The following is a 16,184-nucleotide window of genomic DNA, read 5'->3' as shown; positions in this document are numbered from 1 at the left end:
TGAGCCACTGCACCCGGCCTTGTCCCTTTATTTTTCAATTGAGTGGGATTTGTATAACATAAAATTAACCAGTTTAAAATGAACAATTGAGTGGCATTTACTACATTTACAATGTGTGCAATTGCCACTTCTAATTCCAAAACACTTCATGCTCTCCAAAAGGAGACACCCCTTTTATTTTTTACCTTTCTTTGTCATCTTGTTATAAATACATCTTCTATATGTATCATATAGTTAGATTTTATTTGTATACCCAGTCTGAGAACTTGTCTTCCAATATGGGAATTTAACACATTTATATTTATTGTGATTATTTAGAATTCTTAGTTTTCCTTATTTTTTCTTCTAGTGATTGAAAGTTATAAATTCTATTTTGTTTGGAGTTACTTTAAAATTTTTACCCCAAATTTTAAGCTAATATTTTTCTAAATATCCAGATAATTAATCAAGATATGTAATTATATGATTCCATTCAAAAGACAATACTTTCCTCCTTACCTATTCCTGGCCATGTACTTTGTGTCAGCCAACTTTCTCTGGATTAAAAAAAAAAATGACAGCTTTATTGAGATATAGTTTACATACTGTAAAGTTCACCCATTCAAAGTATACAACTAAGTGGCTTTTAGAATATTCATAGCATTGTACAGTCATCACTACAACTACTTTTAGAACATTTTCATTACCCTAAAAAGAAAACTCATACCCACTAACATATATTCTCCATTTCTTCCCAAATCCTCCCTCCACCAGCCCTAGTCAGGTACTAATCTACTGTCTGTCTCTATAAATTTGCCTGTTTTGGACATTTCCTATAAAGGGAGTCCTATAATATATGGTCTTCTTTGACTTAGTTTTGTGGCTTCTTTCACTTAGCGTAGTATTTTCAAGATTTATCCATGTTGTGCCATGTATCAGTATTTCATTTCTTTTTTTTTAACCAGCTAATAGTCCATTGTGTAGAAATACCACATTTTATTCATCTGTTCATGGACATTTGTTTGTTTCTGCCTTTTAACTGTTATTAATAATGCTGTTAAGAATATTTATGTAGAAGGTTTTATGTGGATATATATTTTTATTTCTCTTGAATATATTTCATGCTGTTAAGAGTGGAATTGCTATCATCATATGGTAACTCTCCATTTAAGTTTTTGAGGAACTGCCAGACTATTTTTCAAAGTATGTGTGCCATTTTACAATCCCTGTATTACTTTTTAAAAAATGATTTCTTAGGAATCATTGCTTGGCAGTCATCTTAAGATTCCCACCCATACTACTGAACAACTATTTAGACTTAGCCACAAATTTAAATTTGTTCACACTATTACTTTTCATGTTATTTTTTGTGTCACGTACTTTCTTGATTTTTCATTTTGCTGGAGGTACCTTTTTGAGTAATTATTTTAGAACGCGTTTGAAAGTGGTAAACTTTTTGAATCATTGCACATCCATTACATCTTTCTTTTACTTTCATACTTGAATAATAATTTGGTTAGTATAAAGCTATAGATCTCAAAATTTCTTTTCATTAATTTTTACTCAGTTATTTTTTTGGAGGGGTGAGGACAGAATCTCACCCCGCCACCCAGGATGGAATGCAGTGACATGATCTTGGCTCACTGCAGCCTCAACATCCCCAGGCTCAGGTGATCCTCCCACTTCAGCCTCCTGAGTAGCTGGGACTACAGACACTTGCCACCATGCCCAGCTAACTTTTTGTATTTTTTATAGAGACAGGATTTCGCCACATTGCCCAGTCTGGTCTCAAACTCCTGGGCTCAAGCGATACGCCTGTGTTGGCCTCCCAAAGTGCTGGGATTACAGGTATGAGCCACCATGCCCAGCCAAGAAAATTTTTTTAAATTAATTCTTTGAGGATATTGTTCCATTGTCTTCTAACACCCAATGTTTTTTGTTTTTTGGTTTGTTTTGTTGTTATTAGGGTGTCACTCTGTCACCTAGGCTGGAATGCTATGACTCAAACATGGCTCACTGCAGCCTCAGCCTCCTGTGTAGGTGGGACCACGGGTGTGCACCACCATGCCTGGATAATTTTTTTTATTTTTTGTAGAGATAGGAGTCTCACTTTGTTGCCCAGGTGGGTCTCCAATTCCTGGGCTCAAGCAAGCCTTCTGCCTCGGCTTCCCAGAGTGCTGGGATTACAGGTGTGAGTCACTGTACCTGGCTGCATTCAGTGTTGTTAATAAGAGACTTGATGGTCTGGTAGTATCTAAACAGGCCTGTTAGGCTCAGTACCTTCCAGACCTTGTCCATTCATGAATGTGCATTTCCACAGACTTCGTTGCAGTAGAGTCTTGCGTGAATGATGTCTTGCATTACTACCCACGCAAATGTAGCACTGGTGGTGTAGCAATAAATTGTAGGTGAAATGGGAGTGTTATATACAGGAGAAATGGCTTATGAAAGGCAGTTTTGTAACTATGTAAGATAATTATAGGGAAGTTTCTTCTGGTTGATGTGGTTTGGAATAAAAGATTGTTAAGGCCTTCTTTGGAGTTTCCCAAGTCCTGGTGGGATCTCTCCCTGCCCTCACTCTAATCTGGGAGGACTTAGGGAGACAAAGGTGCTTCTCTCAGGACAGCTCTAGCCTGATATTTCCTGGTGTTCCCTGCTGAGAATATATTCCTTGCATCTATTACAGTAAACTGTAACTTCTATAATGTTTGTCAGAGGGCTAGCTTTCACTGGGCTTCAAATCCACTCCTCTGTGGGAATCAGGTTCTCTTTTCCTTTTAAGTAACTAAATGGTCTTTTTCCCTCCCTAGAAGCTTTTGAAATTGTTTCCGTATCTTTAGGGATCTATGGCGATATCTCCCTAGATACCACTATATATGTCTGGAAGAAGCATGATCTCGGATCACTGCAACCTCTGCTTCCTGGGTTCAAGCAATTCTATGTCCCAGTAGCTGGGATTACAGGCATGGCCACTATGCCCGGCTAATTTGTGTATTGTTATTAGAGATGGGTTTTTGCCGTGTTGGCCCAGCTGGTCTCAAACTCCTGACCTCAAGTGATCCACCCACCTCAGCCTCCCAAAGTGCTGGGGTTACAGGAGTGAGCCACCACACCTGGCCTGGAAAGGCATTCTTTATTTGTCCTCCTTGCCAGTTTTTGGGCTCTTTATAAGTACTATAAAAATCTAGCTTCGGCCTAGGGAGATTTCTCTTATTTTCTGCATTGGTTCTTTGTTTTCTCCTTTAAAGGAATCTTTATTCAATCCGGGAGTTCCAGGAGAGATTAAACTGTCTTCAGTATCTCCTAATTTTTCTTTCATATTTCTCTTTGTACTTTGCAAAGAGTATAATTTTCTAGAAAAATTATACTTTAAGCCCAAATTCAAATTTCCAGTTAAATATGCCCTGCCTTTCAACCCATCTATTGCTTTATTATGGCTTTGATAGTTTTAATTCCCAACAATTAGTCATTCTAAAATGTTTGCTTTTAGTCTGATCTCTTTTTTATTGAATCACTTTAAGGATCTTGAGTGTATTTTCTTTGTTTACTGAGAGACCACTTCTGCTTGTTGAATCTGTTGCTTCTCCTGTACTGTTTTCTTCAGTCATTTGGTGATTAATGGTTGTCCATGTTTGTAAATAGTAGATGAGATGACTGGAGCCTGTTTGCTCAGCTTAAGTGAGAATCCCTGTACCTCGGCAGTGAATACAGGTTTTCATCATGTGATCTGCATCTGGTGGTTTTTCAGAGGAAGGGAAATATTGACAGGGCTGGGAGGGGGAAACTAGGGGTAGTGGGGCTGCATGGGCTTTCTTAAGATGTGTGCAAATAGCTTATTGAAGCATCTGGAAATCTCAAATCTTTATCCTAGGGGCTATTTCCAGAAGTCGCTGCTGGAGGGAGGGGGAAGATAATTAACTCGGTAGTTTCTTAGCCTTTAAATGTACTCCTTAGCAGATTACCCTTAACTCATTCCCTCTCCAACTTTTGTTATTGCTTCTAATCTTTGGTTTATCTAGGGGTCTGTTTGGAGGCTTGCTTTTTTCAGTAGGTCCTCTATTTTCCGCTCCAGAGCTGCAGACAAGAAACTCCCTTGCTTATCATTAGTTTGTTCTCAAGTGCCTTCCAGGAAGTTCTCACTGCTCCAGACTGCTGTTGCTACTTTCTAGCTTTTCAGCACTATGTATTTTTTTAATTTGGGAGTGGGAGACGTTTCAGTGGAATTTGGGAAGGATAAAGAGGTCCTAGCTACAAAGAAGTTCAGTAGTTTTGTTATTCACTTATAGACATTTTACATGTATATAAGAAATAATGACCCTCTTTCTGTGTTGTGAATATTTTTTCTAGCTTATCCCTTGTTTTATTTACAGTGGTTTGTTTTTGGTTTTTGGTTTTTTTTTTTTGTTTTTTTTTTGCGATAGTCTTGCTCCGTCACCCAGGCTGGAGTGTGGTGGCATGATCACACCTCACTGCAGCCTCGACCTCCCAGGCTCAAGTGAGCCTCTCACTTTAGCCTCCTGAGTAGCTGGGACTACAGTCACGTGCCACCATGCCTAGCTGATTTTTTAAATTTTTTGTGGAGATGGGGTCTCAGTTTGTTGCCCAGGCTGTTCTCAAACTCCTGGGCTCAAGCAATCCTCCTGCTTTGGCCTGCCAAAGTGCCATAGTGACTTTATTTACAAAATCTAAAGTTTATCTTCAGATCTCTCAGTCTTACTGTTTTCCCCACATTGGGTGTCATCCTTAGAAAGTACTATCTCATTAACATGTCGGCAAAGCCTGAGTTCTGTCCCCTCGCTTCCCCACCCCACCACCCGTGGACAGCGTGAGCTTCACCACTCGCTCCACCTTCTCCTCCAACTACGGGTCCCTGGGCTCTGTCCAGGGGCCCAGCTACTGGCATCCAGCCAGTCAGCAGTGCAGCCAGCATCTATGCAGGCGCCGGAGGGCGGGGGGGCTCTGGTTCCCGGATCGCCGTGTCCTGCTCCACCAGCTTCCAGGGTGGCATGGGGTCCGGGGACCTGGCCGCAGGGACGGCCAGGGGTCTGGCAGGAATGGGAGGCATCCAGAACAGGAAGGAGACCATGCAGAGCCTGAACGACTACCTGGCCTCCTACCTGGACAGAGTAAGGAGCCTGGAGACCGTGAACCGGAGGCTGGAGAGCAAAATCCCCTGAAGGGACCCCAGGTCAGAGACTGGGCTATTACTTCAAGACCATCAAAGACCTGAGGGCTCAGATCTTCTCAAATACTGTGGACAATGCCCACATTGTTCTGCAGATTGACAATGCCCATCTTGCTGCTGATGACTTTAGAGTCAAGTATGAGACAGAACTGGCCATGTGCCAGTCTGTGGAGAATGACATTCATGGGCTCTGCAAGGTCATTGATGACACCAGTGTCACTTGGCTGCAGCTGGAGACAGAGATCGAGGCTCTCAAGGAGGAGCTGCTCTTCATGAAGAAGAACCATGAAGAGAAAGTAAAAGGCCTACAAGCCCAGATTGCCAGCTCTGGGTTGACCGTGGAGGTAGATGCCCCCAAATCTCAGGACCTCGCCAAGATCATGGCAGACATCCGGGCCCAATATGACGAGCTGGCTCGGAAGAACTGAGAGGAGCTGGACAAGTACTGGTCTCAGCAGATTGAGGAGAGCACCACAGTGGTCACCACACAGTCCACTGAGGTTGGAGCTGCTGAGATGCCTCTCACGGAGCCGAGACCTACAGTCCAGACCTTGGAGACTGACCTGGACTCCATGAGAAATGTGAAGGCCAGCCTGGAGAACAGCCTGAGGGAGGTGGAGGCCCACTACACCCTGCAGATGGAGCAGCTCAACGGGATCCTGCTGCACCTGGAGTCAGAGCTGGCACTGACCCAGGCAGAGGGACAGCACCAGGCCCAGGAGTACGAGGCCCTGCTGAACATCAGCTGGAGGCTGAGATCGCCACCTACCATCGCCTGTTGGAAGATGGCGAGGACTTCAATCTTGGTGATGCCCTGGACAGCAGCAACTCCATGCAAACCATCCAAAAGACCACCACCTGCCGGATAGTGGATGGCAAAGTGGTGTCTGAGAACAACGACACCAAAGTTCTGAGACATTAAGCCAGCAGAAGCAGGGTACCCTTTGGGGATCAGGAGGCCAATAAAAAGTTCAGAGGTCATTGGAAAAAAAAAGTGTTATCTCACTAACAAAGCTAAATATAATGAACTATATGTTAATATTTTACCTATATTTTTCTTGTGCTTTAAAATATTTAACTTTAATGTTGAAATGCATTTCAGCAGAAATATAAAGTTGGGCTCTAATTTTGTTTTCAAATGTCTACTCAGTTGTACCAGCATTTCATATCGGTAAATTCATTGTACATTCCCTTACCTGGATTGCTTTCTGTTTTTCATTTACTACTTGTACGTGCTTGGGTTCAACTGTATACTTTCTAGTCTGTTCTACTCTTTGTTTCCATGTTTTAATACCTGTAGTTCTAGATTACATGTTAACATCTGATAGGATAATCTATCCCAGCTGTGATTTTTTTAAAGTTCTTTTTTTCCCCTATTTTCACATGTTTATACGTTTCTTCTTCAAGTTGACCTTTATAATTTTTTTCACAGTCACTGCTGGTGCCTCCTTTCCTTTGTTAGATTATATTGGATTTTTATATAACACATAGATTAATTTTGGGAAAATCATTTTATACTACTCTAGTTCCTAAGAGGGAAACTTTTCAGCTATTTCTTTGTCTCAGGTTATGTCTTAGTATTGATTCTTAAGCTCCTCAAGGTCTTTCCCAGTCTAAAATGCTATGAACGTCGGATATAGTGGCTCATGCCTGTAACCCCAGCACTTTGGGAGGCCAAAGCTGGAGGATTGCTTGAGGCCAGGAGTTTGAGACCACACTGAGCAACATAGCGAGACCATGTCTCTACAAAAAATTTTAAAATGAGCCAGATGTGGTGGTGCATGGCTGTAGTCCCAGACACTTGGGAGGCTGAGGCAGGAGGATTGCCTGGGCAACAGAGTGAGACTGTGTCCATCTCAAAAAAAAAAAAAAAAGAATAAAAACTAAGAAAACAAAATGCTATGAGTTTTACAGGCAAGTTAATAATACGTATCTTGTTTATTGTCATAAAAATGTGTTAAATATTTACTGTGTGCCAGATCTGTGTCTAGCCCTTAGAATATAGTGGTAAATAGCACCTTTCTATGTTTATTTAAACAGATGATCAATTATAGGAATTAAGACATGTAAAGAAAAATATACTTTAAAAGATATTAAATTATAGTAGGAAAAACTCAAGTTTTCAAATTTGAGGTGAAATTCAAGAGGCATTTATTCCTTGTAGGCATTTGGTCCTTTATTCACCCCATAGAGAGAGTTAAATCTAAAATTTGACAGGAAAATACCATTTGTTTGTTTGTTTTTGCTAAGATTTATGAGTAGCACTTTTCTAGGAAGGTGCCCGTACTTTTCCTTAGATGAGCACTCTACCATTTAAAGGGTTTTCACGTTCATTATCTCACTTGATAATAAACCAGTCCCAGGTTGTGGGGAATCCCTCCTTTCTTTCATTTCCATTTCTAGTTGAGCCCATGATTTGAGGAAACAGTTCTTAAATAACACATGAATGAGTCAACCACACCCTTGTGGAGTTCAGCGTGAGACAAATGCCATCTGATTGCTTGTCCATCCTCTGTACACACCCATGAGATTCATGGTGCCAGCCTAGTAATATGTCCCTTTCATGGGAAAGTAGAATATTCATTGTCTTAGAGTTCAACTGAAGATGACAATCTACTGTAGCTGGTTGAAGCCACAAGGGATTTATTATGCATCATTAGTTGGCTTCCAAAATTTTTGGTAGGGTTGGAGGAGCAGGCTCTAGGCTGAGCTTCCAGGAGCACCTACTGGAATCATACCATGGAACTGGCCTGGCATCAGAAGGAAGGCGAGGAAGCAGGATCTACTCTCATGTCCGCTGGGTCCTGGATGTCCATTGTCCCCATTGCGAGTCATGATATCACATGGCTGCCCCCTGACTTGCTTCTCAACACCACGAAGCAAGGAATGGGATGCTGGGATTTCAGTTTTCTGTGGACTGCCACAGAAAAACAAGTACCTCCTTGGCTATGTCTGCCAGCAGGAACAAAGAGGCATCCAAAGCATGTCCTTTGGACCATGGCATTGTCTTTTTCTTTTTAAGTCTAGGATGGGTGTGTCTGCTGAAGCTACATCATTGTGTGGAACCTGAGCTGTGGTCCAGCTTTCCAGCCTCTAGTGAGCAGTAAGGCACTCTGCAAGGGGAATGTGGCAGAGGTGAGTGGATCCACATGGAGTATTTACTACATCCACTTCATTGGATTCTACCTAGGTCACTGTGTTGGAGGTGGAAGGCCACCTGTGATTTGTGGTGCTTCTAAAACATTCTAAGGACTTGCCCTATTTCAGTTAAGACACACATTTGATTTCTAGCTATGTAACCTTTACAACTGACCTGATACTTCCTGAACTTCCGTCTGTAATAATGAGAAAGATAATGACGATGTCACATGTTAGTAGAAGATAAAGTGAGCAAAAATACACCGAAGCTCTGTCTCAGAGGTAAATGTTAGCTTATTTCTTGGGTTACTGTAGGCTTATTTCTTCCCTTTTTTAATCAGCTGGTCTAGATATTGTAGATTAATTCCGCCTGGACTGGGCTGTATTTGGAATGAGTGGTCATATCAGCTTCTAGTGAGTTTTCACACACTCAGCAGTGAGCGGGAACATAGAATTTAGCCTTTCTGGTATATACTAGGGTTAGGATTAGGATCATACCTGTAACTAAAGAAAGCTTAAAAGCTATATTAAAAACCACAGAGCAGGGCGGTTCCAAGATGGCCAAATAGGAACAGCTCCAATCTACAGCTCCCAGCGTGAACAACGCAGAAGACGGATGATTTCTGCATTTCCAACTGAGACTGGAAGACAGTAGTGGTTCTCCCAGCACGCAGCTTGAGATCTGAGAACGGACAGACTGCCTCCTCAAGTGGGTCCCTGACCCCCGAGTAGCCTAACTGGGAGGCACCCCCCAGTAGGGGCAGACTGACACCTCACACAGCCAGGTACCCCTCTGAGACAAAACTTCCAGAGGAACAATCAGGCAGCAACATTTGCTGTTCACCAATATTCGCTGTTCTGCAGCCTCCGCTGCTGATACCCAGGCAAACAGCGTCTGGAGTGGACCTCCAGCAAACTCCAGCAGACCTGCAGCTGTGGGTCCTGACTGTTAGAAGGAAAACTAACAAACAGAAAGGACATCCACACCAAAACCCCATCTGTACGTCACCATCATCAAAGACCAAAGGTAGATAAAACCACAAAGATGGGGAAAAAACAGAGCAGAAAAACTGAAAATTCTAAAAATCAGAGAGCCTCTCCTCCTCCAAAGGAACGCAGCTCCTCACCAGCAACGGAACAAAGCTGGACCGAGAATGACTTTGACGAGTTGAGAGAAGAAGGCTTCAGACAATCAAACTTCTCCGAGCTAAAGGAGGAAGTTCGAACCCATGGTAAAGAAGTTAAAAACCTTGAAAAAAGATTAGACGAATGGCTAACTAGAATAATCAATGCAGAGAAGTCCTTAAAGGACCTGATGGAGCTGAAAACCACGACATGAGAACTACGTGACGAATGCACAAGCCTCAGTAGCCGATTCGATCAACTGGAAGAAAGGTTATCAGTGATGGAAGATCAAATGAATGAAATGAAGCGAGAAGAGAAGTTTAGAGAAAAAAGAATGAAAAAAACGAATAAAGCCTCCAAGAAATATGGGACTATGTGAAAAGACCAAATCTATGTCTGATTGGTGTACCTGAAAGTGACGGGGAGAATGCAACCAAGTTGGAAAACACTCTGCAGGATATTATCCAGGAGAGCTTCCCCAATCTAGCAAGGCAGGCCAACATTCAAATTCAGGAAATACAGAGAACGCCACAAAGATACTCCTCGAGAAGAGCAACTCCAAGACACGTAATTGTCAGATTCACCAAAGTTGAAACGAAGGAAAAAATGTTAAGGGCAACCAGAGAGAAAGGTCAGGTTACCCACAAAGGGAAGCCCATCAGACTAACAGCTGATCTCTCAGCAGAAACTCTGCAAGCCAGAAGAGAGTGGGGGTCAATATTCAACATTCTTAAAAAAAAGAATTTTTAACCCAGAATTTCATATCCAGCCAACTAAGCTTCATAAGTGAAGGAGAAATAAAACCCTTTACAGACAAGCAAATGTGAGCGATTTTGCCCCCACTAGGCCTGCCCTACAAGAGCTCCTGAAGGAAGCAGTAAACGTGGAAAGGAACAACCCATACCAGCCACTGCAAAAACATGCCAAATTGTAAAGACCGTCGAGGCTAGGAAGAAACTGCATCAAGTAATGAGCAAAATAACCAGCTAACATCATAATGACAGGATCAAATTCACACATAACAATATTAACCTTAAATGTAAATGGGCTAAATGCTCGAATTAAAAGACACAGACTGGCAAATTGGATGAAGAGTCAAGACCCATCAGTGTGCTGTAGGAAACCCATCTCACATGCAGTGACACACATAGGCTCAAAATAAAGGGATGGAGGAAGATCTACCAAGCAAATGGAAAACAAAAAAAGGCAGGGGTTGCAATCCTAGTCTCTGATAAAACAGACTTTAAACCAACAAAGATCAAAAGAGACAAAGAAGGCCATTACATAATGGTAAAGGGATCAATTCAACAACAAGAGCTAACTATCCTAAATATATATGCACGCAATACAAGAGCACGCAGATTCATAAAGCAAGTCCTTAGAGACCTACAAAGAGACTTAGACTCCCACACAATAATAATGGGAGACTTTAACACCCCACTGTCAACATTAGACAGATCAACAAGACAGAAAGTTAACAAGGATATCCAGGAATTGAACTCAGCTCTGGACCAAGCGGACCTAATAGACATCTACAAAACTCTCCGCCCCAAATCAACAGAATATACATTCTTCTCAGCACCACACCGCACTTACTCCAAAATTGACCACATAGTTGGAAGTAAAGCACTCCTCAGCAAATGTAAAAGAACAGAAATTATAACAAACTGTCTCTCAGACCACAGTGCAATCAAGCTAGAACTCAGGATTAAGAAACTCACTCAAAACCGCTCAACTACGTGGAAACTGAACAACCTGCTCCTGAATGACTACTGGGTACATAACGAAATGAAGGCAGAAATAAAGATGTTCTTTGAAACCAACGAGAACAAAGATACAACATACCAGAATCTCTGGGACACATTTAAAGCAGTGTGTAGAGGGAAATTTATAGCACTAAATGCCCACAAGAGAAAGCAGGAAAGATCTAAAATTGACACCCTAACATCACAATTAAAACAACTAGAGAAGCAAGAGCAAACACATTCAAAAGCTAGCAGAAGGCAAGAAATAACTAAGATAAGAGCAGAACTGAAGGAGATAGAGACACAAAAAACCCTTCAAAAAAATCAATGAATCCAGGAGCTGTTTTTTTGAAAAGATCAACAAAATTGATAGACCGCTAGCAAGACTAATAAAGAAGAAAAGAGAGAAGAATCAAATAGATAAAGGGGATATCACCACCAATCCCACAGAAATACAAACTACCATCAGAGAATACTATAAACACCTCTATGCAAATAAACTAGAAAATCTAGAAGAAATGGATAAATTCCTGGACACATACACCCTCCCAAGACTAAACCAGGAAGAAGTTGAATCTCTGAATAGACCAATAACAGGCTCTGAAATTGAGGCAATAATTAATAGCTTACCAACCAAAAAAAGTCCAGGACCACATGGATTCATAGCCGAATTCTACCAGAGGTACAAAGAGGAGCTGGTACCATTCCTTCTGAAACTATTCCAATCAATAGAAAAAGAGGAAATCCTCCCTAACTCATTTTGTGAGGCCAGCATCATCCTGATACCAAAGCCTGGCAGAGACACAACAAAAAAAGAGAATTTTAGACCAGTATCCCTGATGAACATCGATGCAGAAATCCTCAATAAAATACTGGCAAACCAAATCTAGCAACACATCAAAAAGCTTATCCACCATGATCAAGTGGGCTTCATCCCTGGGATGCAAGGCTGGTTCAACATACGTAAATCAATAAACATAATCCAACATATAAACAGAACCAACGACAAAAACCACATGATTATCTCAATAGATGCAGAAAAGGCCTTTGCCAAAATTCAACAGCCCTTCATGTTAAAAACTCTCAATAAATTAGGTATTGATGGGCCATATCTCAAAATAATAAGAGCTATTTATGACATACCCACAGCCAATATCATACTGAATGGGCAAAAACTGGAAGCATTCCCTTTGAAAACTGGCACAAAACAGGGATGCCCTCTCTCACCACTCCTATTCAACATAGTGTTGGAAGTTCTGGCCAGGGCAATCAGGCAGGAGAAGGAAATAAAGGGTATTCAATTAGGAAAAGAGGAAGTCAAATTGTCCCTGTTTGCAGATGACATGATTGTATATCTAGAAACCCCATCGTCTCAGCCCAAAATCTCCTTTAGCTGATAAACAACTTCAGCAAAGTCTCAGGATACAAAATCAATTTGCAAAAATCACAAGCATTCTTATACACCAATAACAGACAAACAGAGAGCCAAATCATGAGTGAACTCCCATTCATAATTGCTTCAAAGAGAATAAAATACTAGGAATCCAACTTACAAGGAATCCAACTTACAAGGGAATCCAACTTCAAGGAGAACTGCAAACCACTGCTCAACAAAATAAAAGAGGATACAAACAAATGGAAGAACATTCCATGCTCATGGGTAGGAAGAATCAATATCGTGGAAATGGCCATACTGCCCAAGGTAATTTATAGATTCAATGCCATCCCCATCAAGCTACCAATGACTTTCTTCACAGAATTGGAAAAAACTACTTTAAAGTTCATATGGAACCAAAAAAGAGCCGCATTGCCAAGTCAATCCTAAGCCAAAAGAACAAAGTTGGAGGCATCACACTACCTGACTTCAAACTATACTACAAGACTACAGTAACCAAAACAGCATGGTACTGGTACCAAAACAGAGATATAGACCAATGGAACAGAACAGAGCCCTCAGAAATAATGCCACCTATCTGCAACTATCTGATCTTTGACAAACCTGACAAAAACAAGAAATGGGGAAAGGATTCCCTATTTAATAAATGGTGCTGGGAAAACTGGCTAGCCATATGGAGAAAGCTGAAACGGGACCCCTTCCTTATACCGTATACAAAAATTAATTCAAGATGGATTAAAGACTTAAATGTTAGACCCAAAACCATAGAAACCCTAGAAGAAAACCTAGGCAATACCATTCAGGACATAGGCATGGGCAAGGACTTCATGTCTAAAACACCAAAAGCAATGGCAACAAAAGCCAAAATTGACAAATGGGATCTAATTAAACTAAAGAGCTTCTGCACAGCAAAAGAAACTACCATCAGAGTGAACAGGCAACCTACAGAATGGGAGAAAATTTTTGCAGTCTACCCATCTGACAAAGGGCTAATATCCAGAATCTACAAGGAACTCAAACAAATTTACAAGAAAAAAACAACCCCATCAAAAAGTGGGCGAAGGATATGAACAGACACTTCTCAAAAGAAGACATTTATGCAGCCAAAAGACACATGAAAAAATGTTCATCATCACTGGCCATCAAAGAAATGCAAATCAAAACCATAATGAGATACCATCTCACACCAGTTAGAATGGCGATCATTAAAAAGTCAGGAAACAACAGGTGCTGGAGAGGATGTGGAGAAATAGGAACACTTTTACACTGTTGGTGGGACTGTAAACTAGTTCAACCATTGTGGAAGTCAGTGTGGTGATTCCTCAGGGATCTAGAACTAGAAATACCATTTGACCCAGCCATCCCATTACTGGGTATATACCCAAAGGATTATAAATCATGCTGCTATAAAGACACATGCACACATATATTTATTGTGGCACTATTCACAATAGCAAAGACTTGGAACCAACCCAAATGTCCAACAATGATAGACTGGATTAAGAAAATGTGGCACATATACACCATGGAATACTATGCAGCCATAAAAAATGATGAGTTCACGTCCTTTGTAGGGACATAGATGAAGCTGGAAACCATCATTCTGAGCAAACTATCACGAGGACAAAAAACCAAACACCGCATGTTCTCACTCATAGGTGGGAATTGAACAGTGAGAACACCTGGACACAGGAAGGGGAACATCACACCCTGGGGCCTGTCGTGGGATGGGGGGAGGGGGGAGGGATAGCATTAGGAGATACACCCAATGTAAATGATGAGTTAATGGGTGCAGCACACCAACATGGCACATGTATACATATGTAACAAACCTGCATGTTGTGCACATGTACCCTAGAACTTAAAGTATAAAAAAAAACAAAACACAGAGACCTGCTTCTTTGAACTTTGAACATGACGAGTTCATTTAGTCTATGTAAATGATTAGTAGAATGATCTAGACACCATCATGAGTGATTCCAGCTTTGTAGGTAGAGTGGGAAGATTCCACTGATTTATGTTCCTATAGACTTTATTGAAAGAAGTCCTAAAAAGCTATGGGGTGGTCAATTTTCCAGAAGTCTGAGTTTAATGACCTGTGTTGGAAAACATGCAAAGCTCTGATCTCATTCCTTGTCTTGCTTTGCCCTTTCCTTCATCTATTCAAAATCATAACAGGTGCCACTTTCTGGGGGGAAAATAGGGATCTTTATTGTGTATTTATAACCTGCCTTGTTTCCAGAAAGGGCTTCAGGTAGGACAGAAATCTTTAAATTTAGGTTTTAAAGGATGCAACAAGAAATCTACATCAATCAATAACTGAAAAGCATCAAATATCTCTTTGTTTGAAGCACTAAACACTGAGCAGGCTTGAAGGGATATTCTCAGATAAGTCACTTTAGAGACAGAAAGCAGTTATGTTGCCTGACACTGTTCACAGCAGTCTCAGAGTAAACAATACTGAGGACTTGTCAGCTAATCTCCCTTCAACTTTAGTTTTAGAGGGGAGAAATGTCTGTGTGCTTTGAAGCTCTGACCTTCTTCTGTTCTCAGGGAATTTCCTCAGGGCGAGACATGTTTGAAGAGATCTATAACAGTTATATTTAATATTCTACTAGCTTATACTTTGGAAATTATGTCTAAGATTCCTTTTAATTGTGACATGAATATTGAGCAGTTTTCCTTTTCATTCACATTTCACATCATGAACTAATGTTCATACCTCCCTGGGAAGCTAATGTCGGATTTTTAAACTTCCCTTTATGTGATTAGGTTGCTTTTGTGAAAGGTGGAAGACCAAAGCTCAGTTAACTAGGTCACTGGTTACTACCAGGCTAGTTTAGCGGCTAGCCTGTGGAACAAGAGCTCAGATGGGAGCTGATGGTTTTGTTTCCAATCTCCCAAGGTATGAAAAAGGTCAGTCCACAAGAGTTAGTTTGCAGATTTACATAACTGAGAAGTGGGGAGATGTCTTCTGCATGCCCCCAGAACTAAGATTCCTTCTTTGTTTCACTAAAACTTTTTGTGTAAAATATCATACAGTACTAAAACCCGTATACAATTTATTTGTTTTAAGAGATGGGATCTTGCTCTGTTGCCCAGGCTGGAGTGCAGTGGCATGATCATAGTTCACTCTAAACTTGAACTCCTGGACTCAAGCAATCCTCCTCTCTCAGCCTCCTGAGTAGCTAGGACTACAGGCTTGCACTACCACACCTCGCTAATTTTTTTTTTTTTTTGAGACGGGGGTCTCACTATGTTACCCAGGCTGGTCTCAAACTCCTATACTCAAGTAATCCTCCTGTCTCGGCCTCTCAAAGTGTTGGAATTACAGGCATAAGCCACTGTACCAAGCTACCTGGCTAATTAAAAAAAATTTTTTTTGTGGAGATAGGGTCTCACTATGTTGCCCTGGCTAGTCTCAAACTCTAGGCCTCAAGTGATCCTCCTGCCTCCCAAAGCTCTGATATTATAGATGTAAGCCACTGTGCCTGGCCTAGAATTTAAATCATGATCGAACAAGTAACCATATGCAGCCACTGAGGTTAAGAAATAGAACATTACTACCATTGTGGAAGTCAGTATGGCGATTCCTCAGGGATCCTAGAACTGGAAA

General features: G+C 41.2%; 1 protein-coding gene and 1 pseudogene across 2 annotated transcripts in view; both read left to right on the top strand.

Annotated features, from left to right (window-relative positions):
* The window catches only part of CMTM8 (CKLF like MARVEL transmembrane domain containing 8), a 131,380-nt gene that overhangs the window by 15,526 nt on the left and 99,670 nt on the right, over positions 1-16,184 (top strand). The window lies entirely within an intron of this gene.
* Positions 4,420-6,137, top strand: LOC112132730 (keratin, type I cytoskeletal 18-like; annotated as a pseudogene).

The sequence above is a fragment of the Pongo abelii genome, chromosome 2 (genome assembly GCF_028885655.2).
Source record: "Pongo abelii isolate AG06213 chromosome 2, NHGRI_mPonAbe1-v2.0_pri, whole genome shotgun sequence".
Lineage (NCBI taxonomy): Eukaryota > Metazoa > Chordata > Mammalia > Primates > Hominidae > Pongo > Pongo abelii.
The sequence above is the reverse complement of the archived record's forward strand: the minus strand, read 5'-3'. Positions and strand labels throughout refer to the sequence as shown.